The sequence below is a fragment of the Pelodiscus sinensis genome, chromosome 20 (assembly GCF_052426305.1).
Source record: "Pelodiscus sinensis isolate ZL-2025 chromosome 20, ASM5242630v1, whole genome shotgun sequence".
Lineage (NCBI taxonomy): Eukaryota > Metazoa > Chordata > Testudines > Trionychidae > Pelodiscus > Pelodiscus sinensis.
Window position 1 is genome coordinate 13831260 of NC_143071.1, and position 27961 is coordinate 13859220.

Consider the following 27961-nt stretch of genomic DNA (forward strand, 5'->3'; position numbering starts at 1 on the left):
GCTGCCATCTGGGGAGAGGGGGCAATTGGGGGGCTGCAGGAGAGCTTCCACCCCCAGAAGCCCGCAGAGCCAGCCCAGTCCTCCCCATCGGGGGCTCGTACCCCATTCCTCCCTCACCTCCTTCCACTTACCCTTCCCTAGCCCCCCTTCCTGATGTACAAAATAAAGAAAATGTGTGTTCAAAAATAGAATCTCTCTTTATTGAACAAAACTCGGGGAGACTGGGAAAAGGAGGTGGGAGAGGGGAAGAGAGGGTGGGAGAGGGGAGGGCAACTACAATGATCAGAGGTTTGGAACAGGTCCCATATAAAGAGAGGCTAAAGAGACTGGGACTTTTCAGTTTAGAAAAGAGGAGACTGAGGGGGGATAGGATAGAGGTCTATAAAAGCATGAGTGGTGTGGAGAGGGTGCATCAAGAAAAGTTCTTCATTAGTTCCCATAATAGATGGTCTAGAGGACACCAAAGGAAAGGAATGGGTAGCAGGCTTCAAACTAGTAACAGAAAGTTGTTCTTCACAAAGCAAAGTGTCAACCTGTGGAACTCCTTGCTGCAGGAGGCTGTGAAGGCTAGAACTAGAACAGAGTTTAAAGAGAAGTGAGATCAAGTGATGGAGGTTGGGTCCATGGAGTGGTATTAGCCAGGGGGTAGGAGTGGTGTCCCTGCCCAAAGTTTGTGGAAGGCTGAAGAGGGATGGCACGAGACAAATGGTTTGGTCACTGTCTTCGGTCCATCCCCTCCAGGGTCCCTAGGGTTGGCCGCTGTCGGCAGACAGGCTACTGGGCTAGATGGACCTTTGGTCTGACCCTTTACGGCCATTGTAAGCTCAGGGTCGGGGGTCTCAGTGGACCATCTTGATTTTCATGTACACCTGCTCCTGGGGGGCCAGGCTGGCAGCTCTCCTGCCCTAGACGGCCACTTTCCTGTGCCTAGTGCGGAGGTCATGGACAAGGTCCACGATGTCTGCACTAGACCAGGCGGGTGCCCGCCTCTTGCGGTCCCGGGCAAGCTCCCGGGAGCCGCCAGCCTGGTCTCGGGAAGAGGGGGAGGGCTGGGGGGCATCGGGTGGCTGGCTCGAGCCGTGCCAGGTGCAGGGTCTGCTAGCTGGGTGCTGGCAGGCTTGCACCTGGCACGGGCATCGTAGCCAGCCCGTGCCCCTTTAAGGGGGCCAGGGCCGGGAGGGGGGCAATAGAGTTTCCCTGGTGTTGGCCAGAGTGGCCACCAGGGAAAGCTGGGGAGGGCTAGCCTCCCACTAGTTCGAATTAAGGGGCTACACAGCCCTTAATTCGAACTAGTAAGTTCGAACTAGGCTTAGTCCTCGTAGAATGAGGTTTACCTAGTTCGAACTAAGCGCTCCGCTAGTTCGAATTAAGTTCAAACTAGTGGAGCGCTAGTGTAGCGCCTATCAAAGTTAATTCGAACTAACGTCCATTAGTTCTAATTAACTTTGTAGTGTAGACATACCCTTTGTTTCCTTGTGTTCCCGCATCTGTCTGTTTCCATTTGCCTCTTGCCTTGCCTCATATTTCACCCTTTGGGGCAGGAGCCATTTTTTCTTTTTTTTCTGTGTCTGTACAGCACTTATCACTATGGGTTCCTGGTCCATAACTGGGACTCTTAGGTGCTATAGCAATATACATGAACATAACACTTTTTCCCAACCACTTCCAAGAATTGCCAGAAAAAATGGAACCCTATGGAAAACAGTATCTTATGAGGACACAGAAATACCAGCTTAGAAGAGATTCCAAAAGAAGGGATGGGCTTTAATGAAAAATCTGGATTCTTATACATCCTTAACATTGTACAGCAGGCTATCCTAAGCAAATGTTAAGTTCTCATGTAAGACCTAATGTGAATTCTGAAGATGATTCTGTTCTATACCGTTGAGGAAAAGGCAAGCACTTCCAACTGACTGAGGTAATGGAGAAACATTCAACAACAGCAAGATGGCAGCATTGCATACCAAGTAATTCAGTAATTGTTTGCACTGTAAGTATATGTGTACACTGCAATAAAAAATTCCCAGGACCGAGTATCAGACTCCAGGTAAGCTGACTCAGGCTCACAAGGTTCGGGTTGCAGGGCTATAAAACCATAGGGTAGAAAGACAGAACAGAGAGATTAAAAAAAGAATAAAAACCCAAGGTTTAACAGCCGGATTAAAAGAAACTGAGATTTTCTGCTGTCTTTTGCAAAAAGTGTACTACTGGGGAAGTGCAAAAAATGTCTCCAATTTTCCATGTCTGTGAATAAATAAATGAATTAAAGATCATACTAAATTAATATCAAATGTTGATAATATATGATACGGCAGATATGGCAGTAAAATGGGGAACACAAGGAAATCTAAAATGTGTGTAAAAGGGAAGCCAGCAGTAAATGATACAGCTTTGGGCAACATTTTGTAAACGTTAATGATAAAGCGTTTATTTCTGGGCAATCCCGTTAGAAAAGAAAGCAGTTGCATACATATTGATTTCTTTTTGCTCTAGAGATAAAGGCTACGTCTACACTGCAAGCTTCTTTCAGAATAAACTTTTCTGGAAGAGAGTTTCCAGGAAAGCTTATTTCAAGAGCATCCACACTCAAAAAGTGCAGCGAAATAGCGATTTGCTATTTAAAAAGATAGTGTCCACACTGATTGGACGCTATCTCACATTTAAGGCCACCCAGAAGCAGTTCAGGCAGGGCATTAGGCCAGCAATTGCTTCTGGGTGCTGCTGCCTAAGGCTAGCTGAGACACATGCTTAAAGGGACCCCTTTGGACAGCCATTTCTCAGGTTCTTTTGCTTGCTTGCCTACCTCTCCGAGGGACAGCAAAGTATTTGCACTGCATGCTTTCATTGCCCTGTATTTGGACACCACAGCACTCCATGCCATGGTGCCGGAGCTGACTCTGGGCATGCGATGGCCCCACACTGCCATGCTGCAGTTTCTGTAGGCTGCCTTCATAGCTCTGCATGCTCTCAACTCCAAGTTCATCCTTGAGAACCTCTGCCTGTGTGTGAGAACAATGCCCTTGCAACCGCACCCCGCGAAGGAGAGTCAACCTGTGGAACTCCTTGCCAGATGATGTGGTGAAGGCTAGGACTTTTAACATGGTTCAAAAAAGAGGTAGATAGATTTGTGGAGGTTAGGTCCATCAATGGCTATTAGCCAGGATGGGTAGGAATGGTGTCCCTAGCCTCTGTTTGTCAGTAAATGGGTGACAAGAGAGAAATCATGTGAGGATTACCTGTTGTGTTCCCTCCCTCTGGCATCTGGTATTGGCCATTTGGCTAGATTCACCTTTGGTCTGACCCAGTATGACAGTTCTTATGCTAGCACATTAGCGAAATATGCGTGTGCTAAGAAAAGCTGCAAATAAAAGGAATAGAAACCAAACAATACGTTTATCAGGACATTTGACCACAGTAGAATAATCAGAAATGGAGCAGATTAATCATTCACAATCTCAGCTATACACACCCACTATTGTTAAAACAAAGAGAACAGAAATGGAAGGTTTATATAGTTGTTTCAGCCTACTGAAACTACAGTTCTTGAAGTGACTGCATTGTCTAACGGGCTATTAATACATACAGTATTTAAAAAGTGCCTAAAATATGGGGGGATGTTGTATGAATTACACAAACTTTAAACTGGACATTTAAGCCACTAGCAAAATGTTGGTGGAAAAAACTTCAAGCTGAATAAGTATAATTGCAAAGATGGCCAAAGGATGAAAAAGGCCCAGAAAACGTGACTTGTGAAAGTAAAGTTGCTAACTGAAGCAAATCACGATATTCAAGAAATGTCCCAAGATTGTTGTACCAATAGTTATAATCTAATTTGTTTAACATAAGATGGTGTGACAAGTTGAGCTGTGCGAAGAGACTGGAAAATTCCAGTTCCATTTGCAAGATCTGAAAGATGATGTGTTGTTCCCTGACTGAATGGTTGGAGAAGGTAATATTTTGAATCTTCTGAAGAAGTATAGTTCTCTGTCTGATTACTCCATGCTAACATCTCCAAGATCCAAGAAAAGGAAACAAGTTGCACCACCTAGCAGAAATAGAACAAAATGTTCTGTCTGCTTCAGCATATCACTTTCAGGTACGTCTACACTGCACTCTGATTTCAAAATAAGCTCTTCTGGAAGAAATGCTCCAAAATACCTTATTTTGAAATAGCACGTCTACACTACAGGGAAGCCTCAAAATTCATCTGAGGCAGACTTCACTAATGTGGATGTGCTACCTTGATTTAGAGCCCCTGGAGGCACTGGGGAGTAATTTGAATGGCCCTGGGAAGGAGCTATGTCAAAACAGCTATTTTGAAATAGGCATTATTCCTCGGGGAATGAGGTTTACAGAAGTCAGAATAAGCCATCCATTATTTCAAACTTATTTCATAATAAAAGAATTGCTGTGTAGATGCGCACATTGTTATTTCAAAATAACATCAGTTATTTTGAGATAACTGTACTGTATAGACACACCCTTAGTCCTTTTCTATTTTCCAGCAATTTGTGTTGCCAGCAAGCCACTAAGAAAGGACTGTAGTCCTGTCCATCCTTTACTTCACCTATATTTGCACTGTCAACTCCTGCTGTGAACAATAACTGAGCTGAAAGCAGATGGCTAAGCAAAGACCTGGTGAAAGTACCACATTTTCTCACATGATGACTGAAATCAGTAGAGCCCTGCAGGTTCAGGGCTATCCACATTATATCCACGGGGCTCTGCTTCCACAGATGTGGATGTGGATATCAATGGCTCATTTTTGCAGATACAGATGTGGATGCAGCTACAGAAGTTTGTATCCATGCAGACTCTTCAAAATCAATCAGTTGACCATGTCCCAAATAGAATATCTAATTTGTAAGGTAATTGACAGGCATGTGTGTGTTTACAGATTGTCACAAAGTTACAGTTTGCCTTAGTTTTGTAACAGATTTAAATTAAGATTGCTGTTCACTCTTACAGCTACCTTTCAAGTTGCTGCTGTTAACTAAGATTATAGAACATTGGATATGTGTTTATCATAGTTAATTGGATTCATGCTGCCTTTCAAGTTCTGGGTTTCTATAAACCTCAAATGGCACCAAGTATGCAAGCTTTCTGACAATCACACAGTTGAGGAGTGTTAGTGAGATCCTGCTAAATAGGTACTATTGATCCATCGGAAAGAAGATCTTAGCAAATTGGAATGTAAGTAATTGACCAAATTGTTTTGGATTGTTTTTCCTCTGTTGTATTAGCAACACTACAGCCGATAACCAGTTGATATAAGCAAAGTGCCATTCTGAGGGACCCAGTCAAAACTCCAAATGAAGTCATCCTCTCAACGCAAGGATTAAGTGTAAGTGTTGTTTCTATTGTAGTTGTACAATTGACTTTGAAAATCTCAATTTTATACTGATCAGTTTTCCAGTTTGTTAGCCAAAACATAGTCCAATACCATTTTTGCTGCCTTCTGTTCTATACTATTCATTGCTGTTAAGATATTTAACACAACTGTGTAAAACTAAATTCAACTCTGAAGTTCTTTTCTTTAGTTAAGCAATTAGAATTAAAAGACTCTCAAGAAAGCTGGTACAGGTAATCAGTTAAGCAGTTGCTTAATTAAGGTTTATTTTATTCTCTGTCTTTTTTACAAGAGCTTTTTAACGAGCTTTTAGCATGAGCAGTGTTCACAAACATCAAGCAGAAACAGTTCCATAAAAAGGAATATATGGGCCTTTCTCGTCAATCCCTTGATGCGTGCTGTTTTACTATCTTAGATGATGAGAGAGCAGAAAAGAAAGCTACAAACTTTGATGCTTCACGTTTGTTACCTCAGCCTCGCATTACTTTGCCTGACTTTAGAAGCTGGCCATCGCTCAGAGAAATTTCTTCATACAGAAAAGCTCACATCTGCGTCGTGTCTCATTGCAACAATCTCAGTTGGTAAAACAAAGAAATAAACTGTAAAAAATAATCTCAACTATTCACCAACAACACCAATGCACCAGCAGCATACAAGCAATGGCTGTTTCAAAAAAGGCATCATCAATGTGTTTATCAAAGCCACCTATTTTGGGAATGATGCTGATTATTCTACATGTTTTTAAGGTGGCCTGCTCATGAAAAGTTAGGAAAATTGCAAAAATCATACTGCATCTATCAAGAGATACCTTCTAAAAAACCAAGTAGTCCTGTGGCACTTTAGGGTATGTCTACACTACAGAGAAGATCGAAGCTGCTGCTATCGATCTCCCAGGGTTGGATTTAGTAGGTCTAGTTAAGACAGCTAATTCGAACTGAGAAGGGCACTCCGGTCAATGCTGGTAGTCCTGCTTCCACCAGGAGTAAGCAAAGTCGAAGAAAGAGTATTCTCCCTTCGACTTCCTGCAGTTGAGCTAAGCTACTTCGACTTCAGCTACACAGTTAATGTTGCTGAAGTTGCATATCTGAATTCGACCTTGTCCCGAAGTGAAGACATACCCTTAGAAACTAACAAACAAGTTGGACCACCCAGCAAAAATAGAATAAAATATCCTGTCTGCTTCAGCATATCACTTTCCACAAGCAGAACATGTTTGGAAGGGAGAAAACAAAGGTACTGGGTCCTTCTGGTGACATCAGTTATTTAGATAGGCACCTTTAACTGTCCTTTTCTGTTTTCCAGCAATCTGTGTTAGCAACTAGTGCACCAGGAAAGGACTATAATCCTATCCATCCTTTGCTCCACCTATGTTTGCACTGTCAGCTCCTGCTACTATATATATAGTATCATGAGCTTTCGTGGGCAAAAGCCACTTCTTCACATGAAATGATCTTGAAGTTACCCATTAACATGGCTATCCCTCTGAGACATCTAAACAGTACGGTGGTAGCCATGATAGGAGAAAGTTAAATAGATACAATACCATTAATTTTGCTATTAGCTTCTATTTTTCATAAATTAGAACATTTTGTTTCCTTAGCCTTGACTATTATTGTAATACAAACACATGTGCTCCTCTTAAATGTCAGCAGCAGTTTTCTCAGAAATAAAGACTTCAGGAAAGGACACAAACGGTTACTGAACAGACGTTACCTGACCACACATGAGACCTCTAAATATCCTATCAAATTAATTTCAGTGATAGCCAGTCAGTGATCACGCTGTTGATTGATGTTGATTTAGTACTTCAGGGTCAGGTAATTAGAATCTTCCAAAGTCACAATGTTCTTGGCAGAAAGCACCTTTGGGAGCAATACTTCATATCTGATCAAATGCAGTATGGTCTGAGTTGTGAGAATCCATGAGAATTAGCTTTGGGGGGAAAATATTTCTTGTGGAAACTGAAATGTTCACAAATATTCGTAAACTTTTGATGAGTGCACAGCTCCTGGTTTGGTCCACATAGATCCAAGGCTGTCTTGTCAATTTTTATAAACTCTTCTTTATTGTCAGGGTTATTCCCAAATTCCCATTGGGCGTGCGGGTTGAAGGACTAACACTAATATGTTACATTTAACAATATAACGTGTGCGTGCGCGCACACACACACACACACACACACACACAGAGAGAGCCAATCCTCCTGCTGTTTCTTGTGGTTGAAATAGTTAGATGCCCCAGAATATGAAGGGAAATAAGGTTAAATTACAAAGTATTAATATAAACAATTAAAGTATGTAGGGATGAAATTAGCTGTTTTCACAGGGTCCCTGGACTGGAACCTGGAATAGAGGCTGGGCCTGGTTTCCCCTCACCGAAAAGGAACTGCCTTTGGGAAGGGGGTTTATCCATCCCTGGAAGGGCCACAGAGATGATAGAATTTGGTTTCCCCTCTTTTCCCCATGCTGGCCAGTGATGAAAGTAGCTCAACAAAGAGCAAGCTGGTGTCCTAGAGAAAGTGCCTAAACTGAGGGCTACTGTGAGCCTCTGAGGCATGCAATCTGCCTGAAAGTGCAGGACTCACTAAGGCTGAGGAAGAGCTCTGTCACAGAGCATAACAACAGCTTTCAAGGACATAAAAACAGCTTTACAAGGAGGAGAGAGAAAAATGATTTGCCTTGTCCTCTAATGATAGGACAAGACTCAGTTTCAGTTTCGCACATACAGAATAGGAAGTGACTGTCTAGGAAGGAGTACTGCAGAAAGGGATTTAGAGGTCATAGAGGATGACAAGTGAAACATGAGTCAACAGAGTGACATTGTTGCAAAAAAAGCAAACATGATCGTGAGATGCATTAACAGGGTGTTGTGAGCAAGACATGAGAAGTCATTCTTTCGCTCTACTCTGCACTGATTAGGCCTCACTTGGTGTATTATGTCCAATTCTGGGCGCCACATTTTGGGAAAGATGTGGAGAAATTGGAGATGGTCCAGAGAAGAGCAACAAAAATGATTAAAGGTCTAGAAAACATGGCCTATAAAGGAAGACTGAAAGAACTGGGCTTTAGTTTGGAAAAGAGAAAACAGAGGGGACACGATAATGGTTTTCAGGTATCTAAAAGAGTATTATAAGGAGGAGAGAGAAAAATTTATCTCGTTGGCCTCTGTGGATAGGATAAAAAGCAATGGGCTTAAACTGCAGCAAGGGAGGTTTAGGTTGGACATTAGGAAAAAGTTTCTAGCCATCAGGGTGATGGAACACTGGAATAAATTGCCTAGGGAGGTTGTAGAATCTCCATCATTGGAGATATTTAAGAGCAGGTTAGACAGACATCTGTCAAGGATGGTCTAGGAGGTGGTTGGTCCTGCCATGAGGGCAGGGGACTGGACTCGATGACCTCTCAAGGACCTTTCAGTTCTAGTTTTCTATTATTCTAAGACACAGTGGGGTTAAATTGCAGTACGGGAGGTTTAGATTGGACATTAGGAAAAACTCCCTGTCAGGGTAGTTAAACACTGGAATACATTGCCTAGGTTGTGGAATCTTCATCGCTAGAGATTGATAAGTGGAGGTCAGACACACACCTGTCAGGGATGGTCTAGCTGGTCCATGGTCCTGCTATGAGTATAGGAGAGTGAATTTGATGACCTCGTGAGGTTCCTTCCAATTCTATGAAAGTAAATTGAATACACATTTTTTGAAAACACCATTGCTTTTATAATTTTGCATCTCTGTCTCTCTCTCTTTGTTTTGGTGGATTTTATAAATCTTTTTCAGACAGATACTGTCCATTTCTGTTTTATTGCTTCTCGTGATCTGACAGTTGCAGGCAATTTTGCTGATGATTTATTTATCCTCTGTGCCCCTGCTGTTTTCTCAGTAATACCCCTTCCATGGAGTTTTCCAAAGGTTCAATAGGAAATACTTCAATTAGCTTTTCTATTGTTCTTCCTTTCAGTCATTCCAAAGTCCATTCCATCCCAGTCTCAGCTGAGCCTATACTTTTACACAATAATAAATATAATATTTTAAGGATCCTACTCTGCTGAACTTGAATAGAATTTAGGGGTACCCCTACAGACTGTCCAACACAAATATCCAGCTTCCAAAAACGTTTGAAGACATTTATTATTCACAGGTACTTTCCCAGTCTCTCAGTCAGCCATCAGTCCTTGAAGCAGGGAATTCCAAATGACATTTCTAGCGAGGCTGCAATTTAAAAATTCAACCTCCAAGGCAGAAATCATCCAATCAGTTATTTTACAGCATTACTGTAGTTTGACAGCAAAATGAATCAAACTTCAGTGATGGCTGGCTGGGTTTACGCTGATGTAAATAGGAAGAGACCATGGTCTGACATACCTGACACAGAGCAGCATTATCTGAAAAGGGCCCCATTATCTCTTCAAAGATGCAGTCTTTTGCTCTATCTCCAATAACTTCCTTTACATCACTTGTTCTAATTCTCGTTTTATTCATACCAGTGCAAATCAGAAGTAGTTCTACTGGAATCTGTGGCATTAGATGCAGATAAAACAGGAGAAAAGTTAAGTATTACATCATCATATTCAATATCTTTGCACAGTTTGATCTAAAATAGCCAGTAAAGCAATTATACAAAATACGCAAAATTAATGTGATTTTTCATTCAATGAGTTTTCCTTTCACTTTCTGTTGCTGTGATGGCTTGCTTTACTGGCACCAATTCTTGGGTTAAATCAGAGACTAGGAAGTAGGATTGGGAGAACAGAAAACTCTTTCTGCGCTTTTAAACCCAGAACAGCCTAAACTTGGCTTTCACATAACACCTGAAACTAGCAAAGTAAAACGAGATAATATAATTGATTTCAAAGGATTTGGCTCATGCCCTAGTTGGTCTAAATCCAGAGTAGTTCCATTGAAGTCAAAGTCGGTGTTATTCCAGATTCATACTGGCAGAAATGAGAGCAGAATTTGGTCCCTTTAATGCCTTGTTATACTCTCAAATTGCTAGATATGAGGAAGATAAGAAATTCCAATCAGTGACAGAATACTTTTTCTTAGAAAAATTGGAAAATTGTTTTTAACATTAGACAAACTCAGAAATTAAATACCAACTTTAAAAAATTCTTTCACTATATTGATTTGTGCACTATGCAAATATTTTTTCAACTAACTGTAATATTCCTTTGACTTAATCCATAAAGATGACACTAGTATTATGGTATTTAAAAATTGCAACATTATATTTCATGAGCAAATAATAAATTATCAGGTTACCAGAATATAAATATAGTAATCCACTTTTGATACAAGACTACTTCTGTCTTCCAATAATAGGCATAATAGCATCTGTCACTGAGGCCCCAGCAGAAAACCATCTTCATTTTGACAGCAGTACAACATGAGTAGAACTGATTACAGACTAATCACAGAACTGAAAATTAATGGTAGTTTAGGTACAAGTAATGACTAATCACATTTCTATTGTGCAAACAGAATAAAATCCAGACCTGTAACATATGTAAAGAGTGCTTTAAAAAGTCCAGTTTCAAAAAGCTGAAAACAGTTCTGATCCATATGAGCTATGAAGAAGAAAAATGTCAATCATAACTGGGAATTGCTAAGAACATTTTACTAAGCAAGGAAGAAAGATGTATTGGTTAAAAATCTACCTGGTTTAAAGGGGGAAGTGAATGCAGCTATAAAAAGGTTTAAATATAATATATAACAAAAGGAAGAAAGGGGAAGTTGACAGTCATGAATATAAATCAAAAGCTAAGAAGCGTAGAAAACTGATAAGGGAAGAAAAGGACACAAGGATAAACCTATAGCCCACACAGTTTAGGACAATAAGGAGGATTTTTAAATGCATGTTAGGAACAAAAATAATCCTAATAATGTTATTGGTCCATTGCTAGATGGAAATGATAGAATTATCAGTAATAATACAAAAGCAGAAGTGTTTAATAAATATTTCTCTTCTGTTTTGGTGGGAAATCAGATAATGTGGATGGTAGTACTTTTTCCATTCCCCTAGCAGCTATTAAATATAGATATTTTGAAATCAGTAAGTTCAGGTAACTTGCATCCAAGATTTTAAAAGAAATGGCTAAGGAACCCACTAAACAGTTAATGCAAGATAATGGCATAACTGCTATGAGATTTGATTAATGAAGAATTAAAATAGTGTACTATACTTAATCTCAATATACATGGGTTTTAATTAGGTCCTGTCACACTAATCTGCTATCATTTTTGGTGAGATTACAAGTTTACTGCTAAAAGTAATACCGTTAATGCTAAAAGTAATAGTGTTAATGTAACAGATTTCTGCAAATCATTTGATTTGGTACCATATGACATTTTGATTAAAAACAAAATGTAAAGTTAATTAACATAAAATTAACATGGCATACCATAAATGGATCAAATGCTAGTTAATTGATAAGTCTCAAACTCTAACTGTAAATAGAGAGAAGCTTCAGGGGGTAGCCGAGTTAGTCTGTACAGGATAAACTTAAAAAACAACAAATGGTCTGATAAACTTAAAAACAACATGTTATAGATTAACAAATGTATATGTTTATGTACATATGTCCATCTATATGTAAATAGACAATCACTGTCAAATGGGTTTATTTGTAGTGGGTTCAGGGATTGGTTCTTGGCCCAGTGCTATTCAGCATTTTTTATCAATGACCTGGAAGAAAACAAAATCATCATGATAAAGTTTGCAGATTACACAAAAATTGGACGAGTGATAAATAATGAAGGGGAGTGGCTGATTCAGAGTAATCTGTTTTAAGCCCTGGAGTAATTGCCTAGGGAAGTTGCAGAAACACCATCATTAGAGATTTTTAAGGGAGAAACACCAGGTTGAGAATGGTATAGATAATACTTAGTCCCGCCATGAATGCAGGGAACTGGATTAGGTGACCAACTAACCTTTTATTGGCATTAATGAAAGTTCATAGCTTCATAGGTTCCAAGGCCAGACTGGCTCATTTAGATTGACCTCCTATATTATCCTATGATTCTATAATCTGGATCCCTTGGTAGACTGAGCTCCGTAAACAAAATGTTTTTTTTAACATGGCTAAACATAAAACTATGCATCTAGGAACAAATGATGTAGGCTATACTTACAGGTGGGGTACTCTGTTTTGGGAGGCAGTGACTTTCGAAAAGAGTTAGGGTGGATAATCAGCTGAACATGAGATCCCAGGGTGATGCTTTGGCTAAAGGGGCTAATGTGATCCTGGGACGCATAAACAGAGTCATCTCAATTAAAAGTAGAGAGTTTATTTTAAATCTGTGTTGGACACTGGAGTGACAATTGCTAGGATACTATGGCCATGTCTGGTACTCACAATTCAAAAAGGATATTGATAATTTGGAAAGGGGTTAGAAAAGTGCCATGAGAATGATTAAAGGATTAGGAACCATGCCTTTTAGTGATAAACTAAATGGAATGATCTGCTCGAGTCTAACAAGGACAAGGTTAAGAGGTGACCTACAGTCTGCAAGTACATACTTGGGGAATAAATATTGATAATAAGCTCTTCAGTCTCCTAGAGAAAGATATAACATGATCCAGTGGCTAGAAGTTGAAGCTAGACAAATTCAGCCTGGAAGAGTAACACCTATATTTTTTTTAACAGTGAGGGTAATTAACCATTGGAACCATTTCCCAAAGGTCATGGCAGATTCTCCATCAATGACAATTTTAAAATCAAGATGGGATATTTTCTTAAAAGTTGTACTCTGGCAACTTTGGGGAAGTTTTATGGTCTGTATTATATAGGTATAGGTGGTTGAGCTAAATTATCACAATGGTCAATTAGGCCATAGATCCTATGGATATATGAACTCCCATTAATGTCAATATGGTTTAAGCACATGCTTAAGTTCTTGCCAGAACAGGGATAGGTTTAAGTAAGGGATTAAGCGCTGGTCTGAATTGGAACCTTCTGAGGACATCAAACCAAAAACAAGAATGGTACTTGGTCCTGCTGTGAGGGCAGGGGACTGGACTCGATGACCTCTCAAGGTCCCTTCCAGTTCTATCAGATGGTATATCTCCATATATTATATTACTAGCTGGAGTTCCCCAGCGTTGCTCGGGAAACCAGAGGAACAAAATGTAGAAAAACAGTAGTCCATTATCTTTTTTTGAATGGTAGAAAAGTTGCACTGATTTCTATAGGGATTAAAATATAGGTCCACGTCATCCCCGGGGAGGGAGGGGGGCAACTCTGGGTGGAGGGGAGGTTACACGTGGGAGGGGCACCCCAGCTTGCGCCTGGGGCTGCATGCTGAGACTGTATTCTCAGCCAGAATTACTTTAGCAGTGATCCGACTCAAACTTTGAAACTATAGTGAGTGGATGTGCGACTCCGGCTAAGCTTAATAGAAAGAGATCTTGTATTGCTAAGGGAAGAGCTATGTTCTGCTCAAGATTGGTCTTCCAAGTAGGGTTACCAGGTGTCCGGTTTTGAACCGAACAGTCCAGTATTTGAGCTTTCTGTTTGGGAAACAAATTGAGAAAATATAAATGTCTGGTATTTTCTAAATAAGATGTAATGTAGATTATGATGTAATGTCAAGTGTATCCGGTATTTTTGTTGAAACCATCTGGCAACCCTACTTCCAAGGCAGTTGAGAATAAATATTGTATGGTACCTATTGTTTTCAGGAAGTTTCTCAAAAAACACATTTAAGAAAGGTTCTGTGGAGTGGCTGGATTTGTGCAGAGGAGAGCAAGGGTCCCTTTGGTGGGCTTTGGTGCAAGGAAGGATAGATAGAACAATTTGAAATGGACTCAGGGAGAGTTTCTCTCACTCACAAATTGAAACTTTTTTTTAAATACATTCTGCCTTGAACAAAATGGACCTGATCGTACACTCATGCTACCTTTGCAGGGATGTAACTCCACTGACTTCAAAAGAACTACCCCAGACTTTATGTAAGGGCATGATCCAAAGCCTATTTAACTCAGTGGAAAGACTCCCCTGGACATCAATAGGCCTAGAGTAGGCCCTAAGTGAGTTAGATGCAAAGCTGATGAAAGTAAATATTTTGATGTTGTCATCCCAAAGCACATTGGCAGTCACGGGTAGCAGTAGAGTATCCCCATTCATTCCTTTTCATGGCTTATTCCTCAACTTTGTCACATTCCTGGTACGATGTCTCACCATCTAAACAGTGTTTTGTTTTTCCTTTTCCCTCTTAAAACTGCACAAAGTTCCTGATATTTTCATTTGTCTGCTGGACATCTGTGAAGTCAGAGGCATCAATTTTTCATTCTTGACCATTTGGAATACGATTTTTTTTCTGCATAAACAAATGCCATGTGGTTATGTTGGTTCTTTATGCATTTACTTCAAATGCCAGGATAGTTCTAGTAATTCATGACATACTCTCTGGGTAGAGTGCACAACCAACAGCCTCTGTTTCATGATCTAACTAGTTACGCCCTCATTTTCATTGCTATATTGCAGTTTGCATACAATAATAAATTTCTGAGAAAGGTTGGAATGCAGACACCCTCTTCTGTCTCTGGCCATCAATCATATAGAGCACAGTTGAGTCACACCTCCAGAGCAATAATGTGTCTAACATATTATTAACCTGTTTAGACATATATACTATATATTTTAGAGAGTTTGTCTGTTTGCTAAAAATCTCCTCCTAAACAGTACAATCTAGGACCACACAATCAATATATAGCTTCTTTTTATCATAACTTAAAGCAATGTAAGGATTTGATTGTGACAGGAAAATGGGATGTGCCTGGAATGGGACTGCTTTTCGTAAAACCAAGCAGAAAAGAGAGAATCGCCAAATTAAATACAGTCCTCAAAATTGATATCACTGAAACAAATGTTGAAAGAGACTGACACAAGATGAGCCAGAAAAATAGAATGAACCTTGGAACAGGATTGCTTCTCAATAGATCTTACATAAAAGAACTAAAACAGAGAAATTTGGACTAGCGCTCCGTTTTGGCAGTTAAATCAATGCTTAAAGTTTGAAAACTAGAAGATAATGTTACTGGAAACCAAATTGACGATACCCCTTTTTGTTAAAATATAATGACTGATAAGATTTTACAGGGATGAAGAAAAAAATACACTTGAGGGAATTCCCATTAAAAAAAAAATACTAAAATTACCTTCATGAAAATAACACTATATTTTTGAAAAATGCAATTATTTCAATACAGCATGTACATTTTTATTTTTATTTTCCGCATAAAAAAATTGAGCTAAGGACCCGAGCAATGCCGGGTAAATCATACATAGTACCATATGTATGTGAGGCACCCCCCAAACAGTGGTGCCTAGTGAGGAAAATCCAACCAGCAGAGCAATCTTTTGTGTTTATGCCTAGTTCATCAAAGCTTGTAAGCCAGAGGCAAGTTTAATTAAAGTCAATGGTGCACAGAAATTCAGCACTTTATTGTGTTATCTTTGTGCTTTACAAACCCTGTATCAATCAAAACATGACATATTAATTTGTCTGGGATTGTGTAACGTTTTTTATGGAAACACTTGGCCTATCCTAATCCCTCTATTTTAGGTTTTTTGTAGTTTCTCTCTCACCAAGGCATCAAGGACTTGCATAAAACATGGTCTAATCCTTCAGTGGAATTCTGCATGTGATTCAAGGCCTGTAATTATGGATGAGTTTCTAGAGCACAGCAGCACCTTCCAAGAAATATATTTTCATCTCTTTCTAAAAGCCAAAAGTCCAACGGGTTTTGGGTGCCAGTTGCCTTTGACTCTTACAAAAAGCCAAGCCTTCAGCCATAGAACTCTGTAAAGTTAATATAAATATAGTTTATAAAATAACCTAAGCATAGCAATTCCAAGGTGAGGCTTTTCAGACAGGTGGGCAGAGTGATAGACAGAACTTTAAAAGGCTGGAGCCATGGTTAACTGATATTTTGTAACAGGACTTTATTACTGTGCATTATTTTTTAACCATGTATAGGCTTCTCCTTTGCACTCATCTTCACAGACATGGTATGGGTAGGCAGACGATGCTCTATAACTGGGACTGCGTACCTGAAGTGTCTTAGCTTATGTACTGCACTTTTTAAATTATTATTTCCCCTACATCACGTGAACACAGAAGCTTTAGTGCCCTTACATTTATGCTTTAGAAATTATGCCAGTTATTAGCGATAGTAATTCAAGACAGGCTCTTCAGAGCCATTCAGAAACATTTATAAGTTACACGGAGGTGATTATTGTTCTCTCTCTCCATTCCCTTATCTAAAGAAGGTGATTAGAGCTAGAGCTACTCCGTTTATGCCCTGCATTGGTTACAGACTGCAATCAGGGCTGCTCAATATTCACCTCATGCTAGAGAATGCTGCATTGGGCCTGTCCCCTCTTTGCTGGGGTAGTGCTGCAGTGTAAAACTTTTTTGATCAGGGGCCAGTATCTTTCTATGCAAGAGGCTGCCAGCATGTCAAATCCGACTCACCAGGCCACTGGATCCAGGCTGTGGCTACTTCGCTGGAACCCTTATGCAGAGAGCAACTCACTCATTAAACAGCAGGCTCCTCTCTGCTCTGGACTGCCAGGGAGGGAGGAGGGAGACTTTGCACACTGCTTCCGGTCCCAGGCAAAATCTCTCAGCTCTCCTTGGCCAATTTCTGGCCAATGGGAGGTGAGAACTTTGGTGAGGCCAGCAGGATGTGAAGCCTTCTCCCTCCTCTCCCATCTTATGCCTGGAGCAGACACCATGTGGAGCAGCCAGCCGTCTGAGACTTCAGCAGAGAGCCTGCCTCGTGTTCCCGCAGGGCTGCTGGCTGGGAGCTGCCTAGGTAAGTGTCTGCCAGAGCCTGCCTCTGGCACCCCACTCCCTCTTTTCCCTCCCAACTACCTGCCCCAGGTCACCAGCCAAACTCTCTGTACCCCTTTCCCCGCTTCTCCCAGATCAAAACTTCCTCCCAGATCCTGCGCCCCCTTCTATAGCCCTCCCCCAGACCAGAATCCTCTCCTGCACCCATACCTCCTCCTGTACCTTGCATCCCAACCCCTGCCCTAGATTGCAACCCCCTCCTTCACCCATACTCCCTCTCAGACCCCATGCCCCCTCCTGTACTCCAGACGCCTACCCCAAACCCACTTCTACATCTGACGTCCATCCTAGACTCCACGCCCCCTCCACAGACGTGCAGCCCTTGACCACTTGCCAAAATCTTGGAGTCGTCCCCCCCATTAAAAATTATAGCCCATCCCTGTTCTGTGTACACTGAAGAGGATGCCTGCGGGCACTGCTATGCTGTTAATGAGCATAGTATCCGGTCCCTCAGCTCTGCCGCTACTACCTCTCCCACACTCCCTCCCAGGCTCATACCAAAAACTGTCTGAAGATATGTACAGGGAGCTTCCTCTGTGCTAGATTTTATAGTGAACAATGGGTTCACACTTTGCCATCCTCTGTCCTCCCAACACAGGAAAATTACACCAGCTCTGCTCCTGGCCACAAGAAAGAAGGTAACCTTTGCCCTTTGATCAATGCTTAACAGACAGACAATGTGTTATTGGACAGATGGACATTAATGAGAACCACAATGTTTTCCGGCTTCTTTTTTCAAATGAACACCCTGTGAAAAGAGCTCACTTATGTTGTGACATTTCCATTCTCGTAACAACTACGTCCCTGAGTCATTGAGCCCAGGATATTTGGCAGAGACTCTTCTCTGTGCATTAAAGAAGTAAATCTAATAACTGGATGCGGTAGTAGTCTATTATCTTTAGAAGGACCAGCTACTAACGTGGCAGTTTGTTACGCAGCCAACCTTTGCCAGAGCCACAGACATGGAGGTAAGTTCTTATTCTATTCAAACTCACTCACTCCTCAGAGTGTGCTTAGATTTAGCTGGCAACTTTCTGCAGCTTTGATTTTCTTTGCTGTTATTCCCTCCCTTTCCCATGAAAAAGGAAGTCAATTTCTTTGTAGCAGATTTCTAATCTTTTAAATGTTAAGTTTAAAATATTTATAGTTTTTATAGTTCTCTGCAGCCTCCAGAGAGGGACTAAGAATTGCTATTTCTACTTCTGAGAAAGCTAGTGCTCTGAGCCTGTGTGTCCTGAAATCCATTTCATTACAGATCATGTTGACAAAATTACCTTGAGATTTCCCTAGTGGGCCGGAGCAAAATTAACCGTATTTTATATGACAAAAACATATTGCATTTGCACATTTCCTATGCACAATATCAGTCACTAATGAGATAAGAATTGTGCCCTGTCATATCAGAGCAATACACTTTCTAGCAGATTAGTTACCCTTACATCTCACATAGTTCCAAAGTTAATATTTCTGCATTTAGACTTCAAAAATATGTGTCAAAATATTTTCTTTTTAGCTGTGTACATCTTTGACAAACTGAAATGGGGCAAGATATTCACTTCCCGCCTTTTATGCCTAATAGACTCATTTCTGCCTGGTTTTGCATTAAGGGCTTCATGCAGAGCCCACTGAGTTCAACAGCAGGGCTTTCCACGAGGAGTAACGGTAGTTCGAATTAGAGATCCTAATTCGAACTACCTACTCCATGCAGCGTGTAGCCGCGGGCACGGAGTTCGGACTAAGGGACATTTAAAAATGGCGGCGCCCGGGAAGATGCAAATGAAGCCCAGGATATTTAAAGAGGGGAAGAGACTGAAGGTAGGGGGGGTGCAGCCAGGTGGACTGAGCCGGATCCCGCCACACTTCCCTGTAGAGAACATCCCCTCCGACTCCACAGTTTGGCTGCTCACTCCAGAGTACCACTGATAAACAGACTGAATCATTCCTTTTATTTTTCTTTGACCGGCACTCCAACCAGCCCTGGCCTGGCCACTTGGTTGGTCTTTGAGCTTCTCTCCTTTTGTGTCATGGGATAGGATACTTTAGACCAGGCCAAGGCCTGCTGATGGGGATGGGCCAAGGCGTCAATTGTTCCAGGGGAAGGTGACTCTAAGCGGTGTGGGGCTCCCGACTGCTGCAGTAGCAGTGGCCGGAGCCCAAGGACCTTTGGAATCACCTCAGGAATGCCAGGCAGTGTGCTCCCGAGCCCAGACCATATACTCTAGCGGATTCTGAGAGCTGGTGGGGAAGGGGGCACTGGGCCATCCAGGCAGAGCTGAAGGCTGGCTGCTCCAGTCTGGCCCTTTCTGGGAGTGCAGTGTCCACCCCTCATATTGCCCAGGGGCCCAACAATCCTGTCAGCTCCCCTGTCAAGGCCCCTTGACTGAGACTCAGAAAGGGGCATCAAAACTCTTTACTCATCATCAACTTCCATTAGAGGTTGCAAGATTGCCAGTTCTTTGGGCAGAGGCATAGCGAGGGTGTTATGCACCCGGGGGCAAAGGAAAAATTTGCGTCTCCCCCACCGCCGCCATGTGGCACGGCCCCGAACCTGGTGCACAGCTGAGGGGAACTTGTACTGCATCTTCCCCCACCCCCTACAGTTCAGGGCCGGGCTCTCGCATGCACTAACCCTCCAGTGGAGATGGAGGAGGGTCGAGCTTGGAGCAGGGTCGGGCTCGGAGCAGAGAGGCAGGGAGGAGACTCCAACTGCCAGTGGCAGGCGGAGTAGGAGCACGTGAGTGGAAGGGATAATGGGGGGAGCAGAATGGGATTAAATTGGAGCCTCCCTAGCATGGTGCCCAGGGGCAATTGACTCCTCCAGCCCCCTCGCTACGCCCCACTGCCCCCCCTCCTGCAGATCTATCATCTTATGCATGTGCAAGATCTGAGAGAGCCGGTCCATGAATCTGCAGTTAGTGTCTGTGGTGCCGGCTTCTGGGTGGTGTCTCAGTGCTGCCACATTCACCTCCAAAGAGGGGGCTTCCCAAAGCAGGCCCTTACTGCAGACCCCCAGGGCATCCACAGGTCCAGTCTCCTTTCAATGGGCCCACTTCCCAGGGCTCATTGATCTCGGATCTGGCTTCCATCCCCTCTCCAACCTTTGCAACTGCCCAGAGGTGCTCACCTTCCGCCTTCTCCATTCCCACCTCATTCACCCCACAGGGACAGTCTCTGCCTCACTTGTCCTAGGGACTATTCTACCAAGACGTAATACAAAGGTTCCATGTAAAAGGACTCACTACAAAGCTAAAAACGTCAGTGAGAGAATGATTAATACAGAGACGTGTCTACATCTGCTGCAGGGAGACACCTCTGCCTGCCTCCACCTCTCTCCCCCCAGAGTCTACAGCCCCATTGCAAAGAGGGGGAGGGGAAGAAAAGAGGCTGAGGCCCATCCAATGGGACTGAAGCAGTCATGAGTAAGCCATGCCCGGGAGCCATTCTCCTGTCCATTGCTGGTGCTGTGTTGCTTTAGGCACGCTGAAATGCAGTCACCTCTAGGGTGGGCTGGACAGCTGTGTAATACCTGCACAAGGTTTCAGGCAGGGAACAGTGTGGGCTGCCTTCCTGCAGAGCCCCCATCAGAACTACCGTGCCCTCCTGGATTAGGAAAAGAATAAACAGGAGGATTGGAAATTAACCCGCCCAGTCTCATGTCCCCTAGGCAGGGGCTGAGCCATCTACATTAGGCCCCAGCTGGAGCATCATGTTCAATTCTGGGCGCCACATTTCAGAAAACATGGAGAAACTGGAGAAAGCCCAGAGAAGATCAACACAAATGATGAACGTTCTAGAGAACATGAGATATGAGGCAAGGCTGAAGGAATTGGCCTTGTTTACCTTGGAAAAGAGAAGACTGAAAAGGAACATGAGAGCAGCTTTCAAGTATCTAAAAGAGTATCATAAGGAGGAGGAAGAAAAATTGTTCTCCTTGGCCTCTGACGTTAGGATGAGAAGCAATGGGCTTAAATTGCAGCAACGGAGGTTTAGGTTGGACATTAGGAAAAACTTCCTGCCTGTCAGGGTGGTTAAACACTGGAATAAATTGCCTAGGTGATTGCAGAATCTCCATCACTGGAGATGTTTAAGACCAGGTTAGACAGACACCTGTCAGAGATGAGCTAGGGCAACTCAACTTTGGAAGCCCCAGGGGCCACACTGATACTTACAGAACATGCTGAGGGCCTCAACTTTAGTGTGGTTGCATATGCAAGCAAATATATACAAATAGCTTCTCTCACACTGACAGGCATGAATACAAAGATTAAGGCAGGATTACACAACACACAGATCCCATTTAAGTCAGCTCTGCAGATATTAATAAAATGCAATATTTACCCGATTTCTACCCATGTGACAGCACTTTTCATGAGCAATGACAGTCCAAGAATTTAACTACTAAAATGCATATCAACAGAAGCTCATTACACTGACTACTTTTTTGTTTTGGCTCCCACTCGCCAGCCACATGTTAATCCGCATATAAACCCAAACTGCACCGCGGGGCGCAAACAAACTGGCCGTGGGCAGCATACCAAGTTATTAATAAATATTTTTAAACCTTTACCTTTTCTCTCTGCTGCCATGTCTCCTCTCCTTGCTCCATCAGCTCCCCTGGTGCCTGCTGCCCCCCAACCCTTCACTCTCTTCTGCTATCCTGACTCCTTCCCTTCTCCCTCCCTCAGCTCTCCTGCGACCTGACCCCCTCTACCAGCCCTTCTCTCACTGCTGTGCCCACTCCTCCAGTAGCCCCACTCTGATCAGGTGAGCTACCCCTCCTCATCCCCTCTTCGAACACCTGCCTCTACACACCTGCCCTGCCTCTCTCCTCTGGTGCTGGTCCCTCCCCTGCAGGTGTCTGCCCTTCTGCTTCACCCCCAGAATCTCCTGGCACCTGCACCTTCCCTTAGCTCTGCCCCCTCCTTGTGCCTCCCCCTTCCCTCACTGCCCTTGCCCCCTTTGCCCTCTTTTTCCCTGGTGCCCACCCCCCACCGCTTTCTGCCCCCATTCCTCTCATGCCCCTGTGCCCTCTCACATGACTTGCTCCATCCCCGCTTTTCTCATGCCCACCCCTTCTTTCAAGCCTTCTCCCAGCACCTCCCCCTCCCCCTCTAGCCCCCAATGCCCTTACCCTCTCCTCTCTCAGCATCACCCTGTCCCCCTCCCACTGACACCTCCCCTCCTGCCCTTTTCCTCGTTGTCTGCACTTGCCTCCCTGCCATTTGTACCTTCCCTCTCCCTTCCACCTCTGCACAAGCTCCTTCCTCTCTCATCCCTTCCCCCTAGTTTTCCCCTTCCCATACCTTCTGACTTCCACTTGCGGGGCCGGAGTCAGTGCTTGGGCCCCAAAAGTCCCCAGACTCTGAACCGGAAGCTAGGCCAGCACTACGCGGCCCCAAACACTTTTAAAGTCCTGGGCCATGATGTCACGTCACACCCGGGCATCTCCCTGGTCACCTGGGAACGCTGCACAGCGTGCGCAGGCAAGGGAGAGACGACTGAATGCTGGCATGGTCGGCGAGTTATATTGCTGCCTCCAGCCCCGTCCCGTCCCTGCCGTGCACAGCGTGCGCGAGCAAGGGGGAGCTGATTGAACTCTGCGCCCGGCAGGGCCGGCCCGGGGCCAGGGGAGGGCTGGCCAGTCCCCTGCCCTCACAGCAGCATGTGCTCGCTCTCACCCCGGCCCGGCGCCCCCCCTAGCGTGGTCCCTGGGGGCAATTGGCCCCCCCCACACCTCCTTCACTACGCCTCTGTCTTTAGGGATCACTCTGTGAAACTGCCCATACCACAGTGACCATAAAGTCAAATTGTATTGAAAACAGAGAGGAAATGCTTTTAAAACAAACAGAAAGGGTTGCTCAACATATTTAGATTCACTCTTCTCAGAAGCTAAGCCAGATACGTCTCCCTCAGCTCATTTATGGAGCAAAAAAGAAGAAAGCGAGTGTCTTACATCCCTTGAAAGCAAATCTCTTTCTCTGATCGCTCTGGCCTGCCTGTCATTGTGCTGCGTAGATACCAATAGCCCCTTGGCTTTGTTCAGAGCTTGCTCTCTCTTATGAAGTCTCCCTTGATCCAGGGCAGCGACTCCTGCATTCCAAACAGCCCTGCTTGCACGATAGGGTTTGGACTCTGTGTAGGAGATGTACCACTGAGACTAGTGGGGGCCCGTCAATACAGGCAAACTAGGCGGTTGCCTAGTGTGCCAAGATAATCAGCCATTGAGGGCTTTGGAGGCGAGGGTGCCAATCGCACGCCGATCGTGCGTTTTGCCTAGGGCACCAGTTGCCGGCAGCTCGTCTAGGGCTGCTCCTGACTAAGACTACGCAGACCCTTCAATGATTATGAATAGCTGTCTTTCAAATGCTTAACAACTTATATCAGGTACCAGCTTTCACCCACCATCTTGGGCCGCCAGAGCATTGTATGGCACACTGGATAGCTTTCAGGGCTTGCTTGAGGCTGGAGGAGCCAGTGTAACATGCTCCCGGTGGCACTGAGGGCTGGCTCCGCCCCTTTCACCCAAGGCCCCGCCCCTTTCAGGACTCTGCCCCTCTCCACCTTGCCCAGGCATCTGGCAAGTCTGTCAGTCCCTCTACCTATATCAAATTTTAGTCAGGACTCTTGGTAAGCCTGCTACTCTTTTTGTCATGAATTCTGCATCTTGGATAGAGTAGGCCAAGACTGTCCAATTCCCATTTCAATCCCTCCCCCTTCTTGCTTTCTTAAATATAAATCTTCCTCTCTGCCCACTTTTATCTCTGCTGTGTCCTCCCAGGTTATGCATGGCAGATTGCTCCTTTTACATAGTCATTGCACAGGATAAGCATGTAAGAGTGTTAATCTGGAAGCAGAACATTAACATCATCAGGTCACATCCCTTTAGGCGCTCAGAAGAGTAAGTTACACTTGAGTGGAAAAATTCTGTGAAATCTGTCAATCAAATGTTATGAGCCCAACATGTTGCCTGGAATGAGCTTTTCGCAATTCATTCACAGTGTGGGGTCTTAGCCATATTTTCCTTCATTCCCTTTCTCATCTGTATACTCTCTCCCTTGCTGGGTAATCAGTGAAGTTAATCACAATCCTAAGTAAGGAGGAGTAAAACCCATGGAGATTCAGACGCCCTTCAGGCTCAGTTTCAAAACGTAAGAATTTTATTTCTTTTAATACCTTTTGTTTGAATTTCTAAATAAGCTTTACAAACAATTTCACAGCGAGAGGATTTTAAAAATGGCCAATTAATGATTTCAACTATTTAAATCTGAAATTTCACAGTGTTGTAAGTGTAGGGGTTCTGGAGAGTTTGGGGGAGCAAGGTTATTGTGGAGTGGCAGTACTGCTACTCTAACGTCTGTACTGCTGCTGGCGGTAGTGCTGCCTTCCGAGCTGGGCAGCTAGGGAGAGGCAATTGCTGGTCGGGACCTCGCTTTGAAGGCAGAGCTGCTGCCAGCAGCAGTACAAAAGTAAGGATAGCACGGTATGGTACGCTGCCCAGCTCTGAAGTCAGCACAGAAGTGAGGATGGCAATACTGTGACCCCCCTAAAATCCTCTGACTCCCTTTTGGGTCAGAACCCCCCCCCCCCAGTTTGAGGAATGCTGGTGTCGTCCCTTGAAATCTGTAGAGTGTAAAGACACATAAAAGACCAGATTTCATAGGTGGAGAGCAGATTTCATGATCTATGTCGTATTTTTCATGGCCATCAGTTTGGTAGGGCCCTACCTATAACATCCATATAGCATAATTTACAGACGGACATAAGAGAGGTTAAGGGGCTTGATTAAGGATATAATGACATCAGTTGCAGAGCTGGGAAAAGCACTCAGAAATCCTGACGTTCAGGCCTTCACAACAAGGGTCATGCACGGATAACGCAAAGGGATCAATTATTCAGGTCTGCAAGTGTCATGTTTCGTGGAGGACAACACTGACTATTCCACTCATCCTTCCATCACACCACATGTATTTGATCCTAAAAATTTTCCAGCAAGAGGAGCCCTGACTCTGACAACACACGGAGGTGCTGTCTCAGAGTCTTCTCAGAGCAAGGAACTGAGCATCTCAAAGGGGCAGTTCAGCTTCATGTAGGCTAGAGCCTAATAGAATAACCTCTTCTTGCTTCTGTTGCCTTTCAGAGTTTCAGCGGGCAGGTTCAGTGATGAACCTGTTGTCTGAGCAGAGCACAGCGGAGCAGCAGGCACGATGAGAGAGTCAAAAGGAGGTCAGCATCATCCTAAATTTCACATTATTGCTAAATTTGAGCATCGCTGCTAGTAGAATAGAAATAGCAGGAAGCCTGTCCCTTTATCCCAAGCAATAAACGGCAGGGACTAGGTAGGTTTGAGCAAAGGACAGGATACCAGGAGGACCCTTGAGTTCCAATAATGAGCCACTGACTTAATCTGAGATGGAACTGATTACTTATCTCTGTGTGTCTCAGGCAATGAAATTAGAAAGGTGGATTAAGAGGAGAAAGAGGGTGAATATTGGACAAGAAAACACTCAAGTATTTTACTTGACTTTACACAATTAATTTACTTTTTATGAAGTTGCATCTCCTTCGTCCTCAGAGGCAGCAGGTTTAAAACAAACAAAAGGAAGTTTTTCTTCACTCAGCACACAGTCAACCTGTGGAACTCCTTGCCAGAGGATGCGGTGAAAGCTAGAATTTTAAAAGGGTTCGAAAAAGAGCTAGATAGATTCATGGCGGTTAGGTCCATCAATGGCTATTAGCCAGGATAGGTAGGAATGGTGTCCCTAGCCATTCCATACAGAGTCTTTCCATACAGACTATGTGTCTCCCTACAGATGCCAGACAAGACTGATGACGAGGGATGTTGACCCGACCGAGACCATTGATGCGTTCCCTGACAGACTGTGGACTTTGCTATCAAAAAGACACATGAGGTCAGCCACCAAAAGGGACGCAGACAGGGGCATCACCCTCTTCTTTCCTCAACAGGCTTTGTTTCTTCCTACAGGTGCCAAAGACCCCCAACAAGAGACACTGACGATCTTTCAAGACCACCAATGAGGGAGGGAAAATGCCCACTGCCACTGCCTTTCCTAATGGACTATGGACTTATCTATCAAAGAGATACATGAGATAGCCCACTTAGGAGGGACCCAGCCAGGGACATCACCCGTTTCCTTCCCCGACGTGCTTTGTATCTTTCTACAGGTGGTAGAAGAGACCATCAATAAGAGGCCACCAATGAAGGACAAGATCAGGGAAAGCACCCATAGCCTCCCCGATGGACTACGTATTTGCCACTAAAATGCTATACAACATCACCGACATGGAACAATGGAGAGTGACGGAGACCTCTGTTGAGTACCAAGATCAGGGAAGGCACCCCCGGCCTCCCCTGGCAGACTATGTGTTTGCCACAAATGCTCCATACAAGACTACCAACGAGGGATGGCGGAGAACAACAGAGACCAGTGATGAGGATTAAGGACAGGAGAAGCACCCACAGCCTCGCTGATGAACTACATATTTTTCACCAAAGCAATGCAAGATCAACAATGAGGGATAACAGAAACTGACAGAGATGGCCAGTGAGGTCAGGGGAAGCTTCTGCTTCCTTCCCTGATGGACTATGTTTCTTGTTGCAGGAAAACCACCAGACCAAAGAAGGCATAGGACACATTACATCATGGGGTATGCTCCAACCATGAGCCTATGAACTTTGCCCAATACTAAGACTCTTTTCACTTTATAGGCGTGTGGCCAGACAGACTAACCCCATATCATCCATCTTATTTGCCTCTCTGAAGCACAGGGCAGAGAAGGAGCAATAATATCAGCATAGTCTATGCTGGCTCATCTGATCCTGAGAAGCTGAAACACAGATATGTGGATAGAGAGCAGTTAAGTCAATAAGCTGGCCTCGAGGCTGCGGCTGGCACCTATGTTGATTCGAACACACACAGTCCCTGGAAGGAGAATTTCCCACTGAGAAAACAATGTCCTGTACTTCCAATTTAATCATCTCAATTCTCTCTTACAAGTGTAAATTAAGTTCACAACTCCCTTGTAAGAACTGGTCTCACAGCAGACAGACCAGCATCAATTGGCATTACAGATAAGAAAGAGAAATACGTGATCCCATGATTATAAAAGATGGGCCCAGCACACACTCACTTTGTGTGTCATTCTACCCTCTACCTGCTGGTCGGGTTAGGTGTTTGACCTCCCGAGGTTCTATGGGGACGCCCACCTCGTATTTTCGTCTTTCCTAGGAATTGAGGGACCGGCCCTGGCCTGACATGCTGGAGTCGAGAGGCACAGAAGGGGGTAAAAATGGTACCTGGATGTGGTCCTCTGTCTTAAGTGTACACATAGAAAGAGTAAGCTGTTACTTGGTACTATTATTTCTATTTTTCTATCTTTATCTTCTTTGTAACCATTTTTAAGACCTATATTTTGCTAATAGTTAAGAAATAGAATAGCCATTGCAACCATATGATTTATAAGCTTCCTCAATAAACCTGTAACTGTTTAAGCTTTAACCTGACTCCTTCAGTTGCTGTAACAGAACCAAGCACAATTTAAAAGAACTTCAGCCGGTCATAAAGGGACAGATATAGGGAGAGCTTGGGCGTTTGGATCTGTGTCACTCCCAGGTGACAGGATCCACTGGGGCATCTTTCAGTCTTTCTCCAAGGCTGCCCACTGCGAAGGAATTATGAAATTCTAGCAGCTGAAATCTAAGATGTAATAAGCTCTTCCTATATAACGGGGCGTCT

General features: G+C 43.7%; 1 long non-coding RNA gene across 2 annotated transcripts; it reads left to right on the plus strand.

The window, feature by feature from the left end:
* Positions 1-1203: 1203 nt before the first annotated feature.
* Positions 1204-27961, plus strand: LOC106732159 (uncharacterized). 2 transcript variants are annotated; one of them, XR_016347534.1, is made up of 5 exons: positions 1204-5344; positions 5766-17169; positions 17806-25430; positions 26018-26116; positions 26191-27961. It is a non-coding gene; the product is annotated as an uncharacterized LOC106732159 (long non-coding RNA). The 2 variants fall into 2 exon arrangements; XR_016347533.1 differs by having other exon boundaries at positions 5766-25430.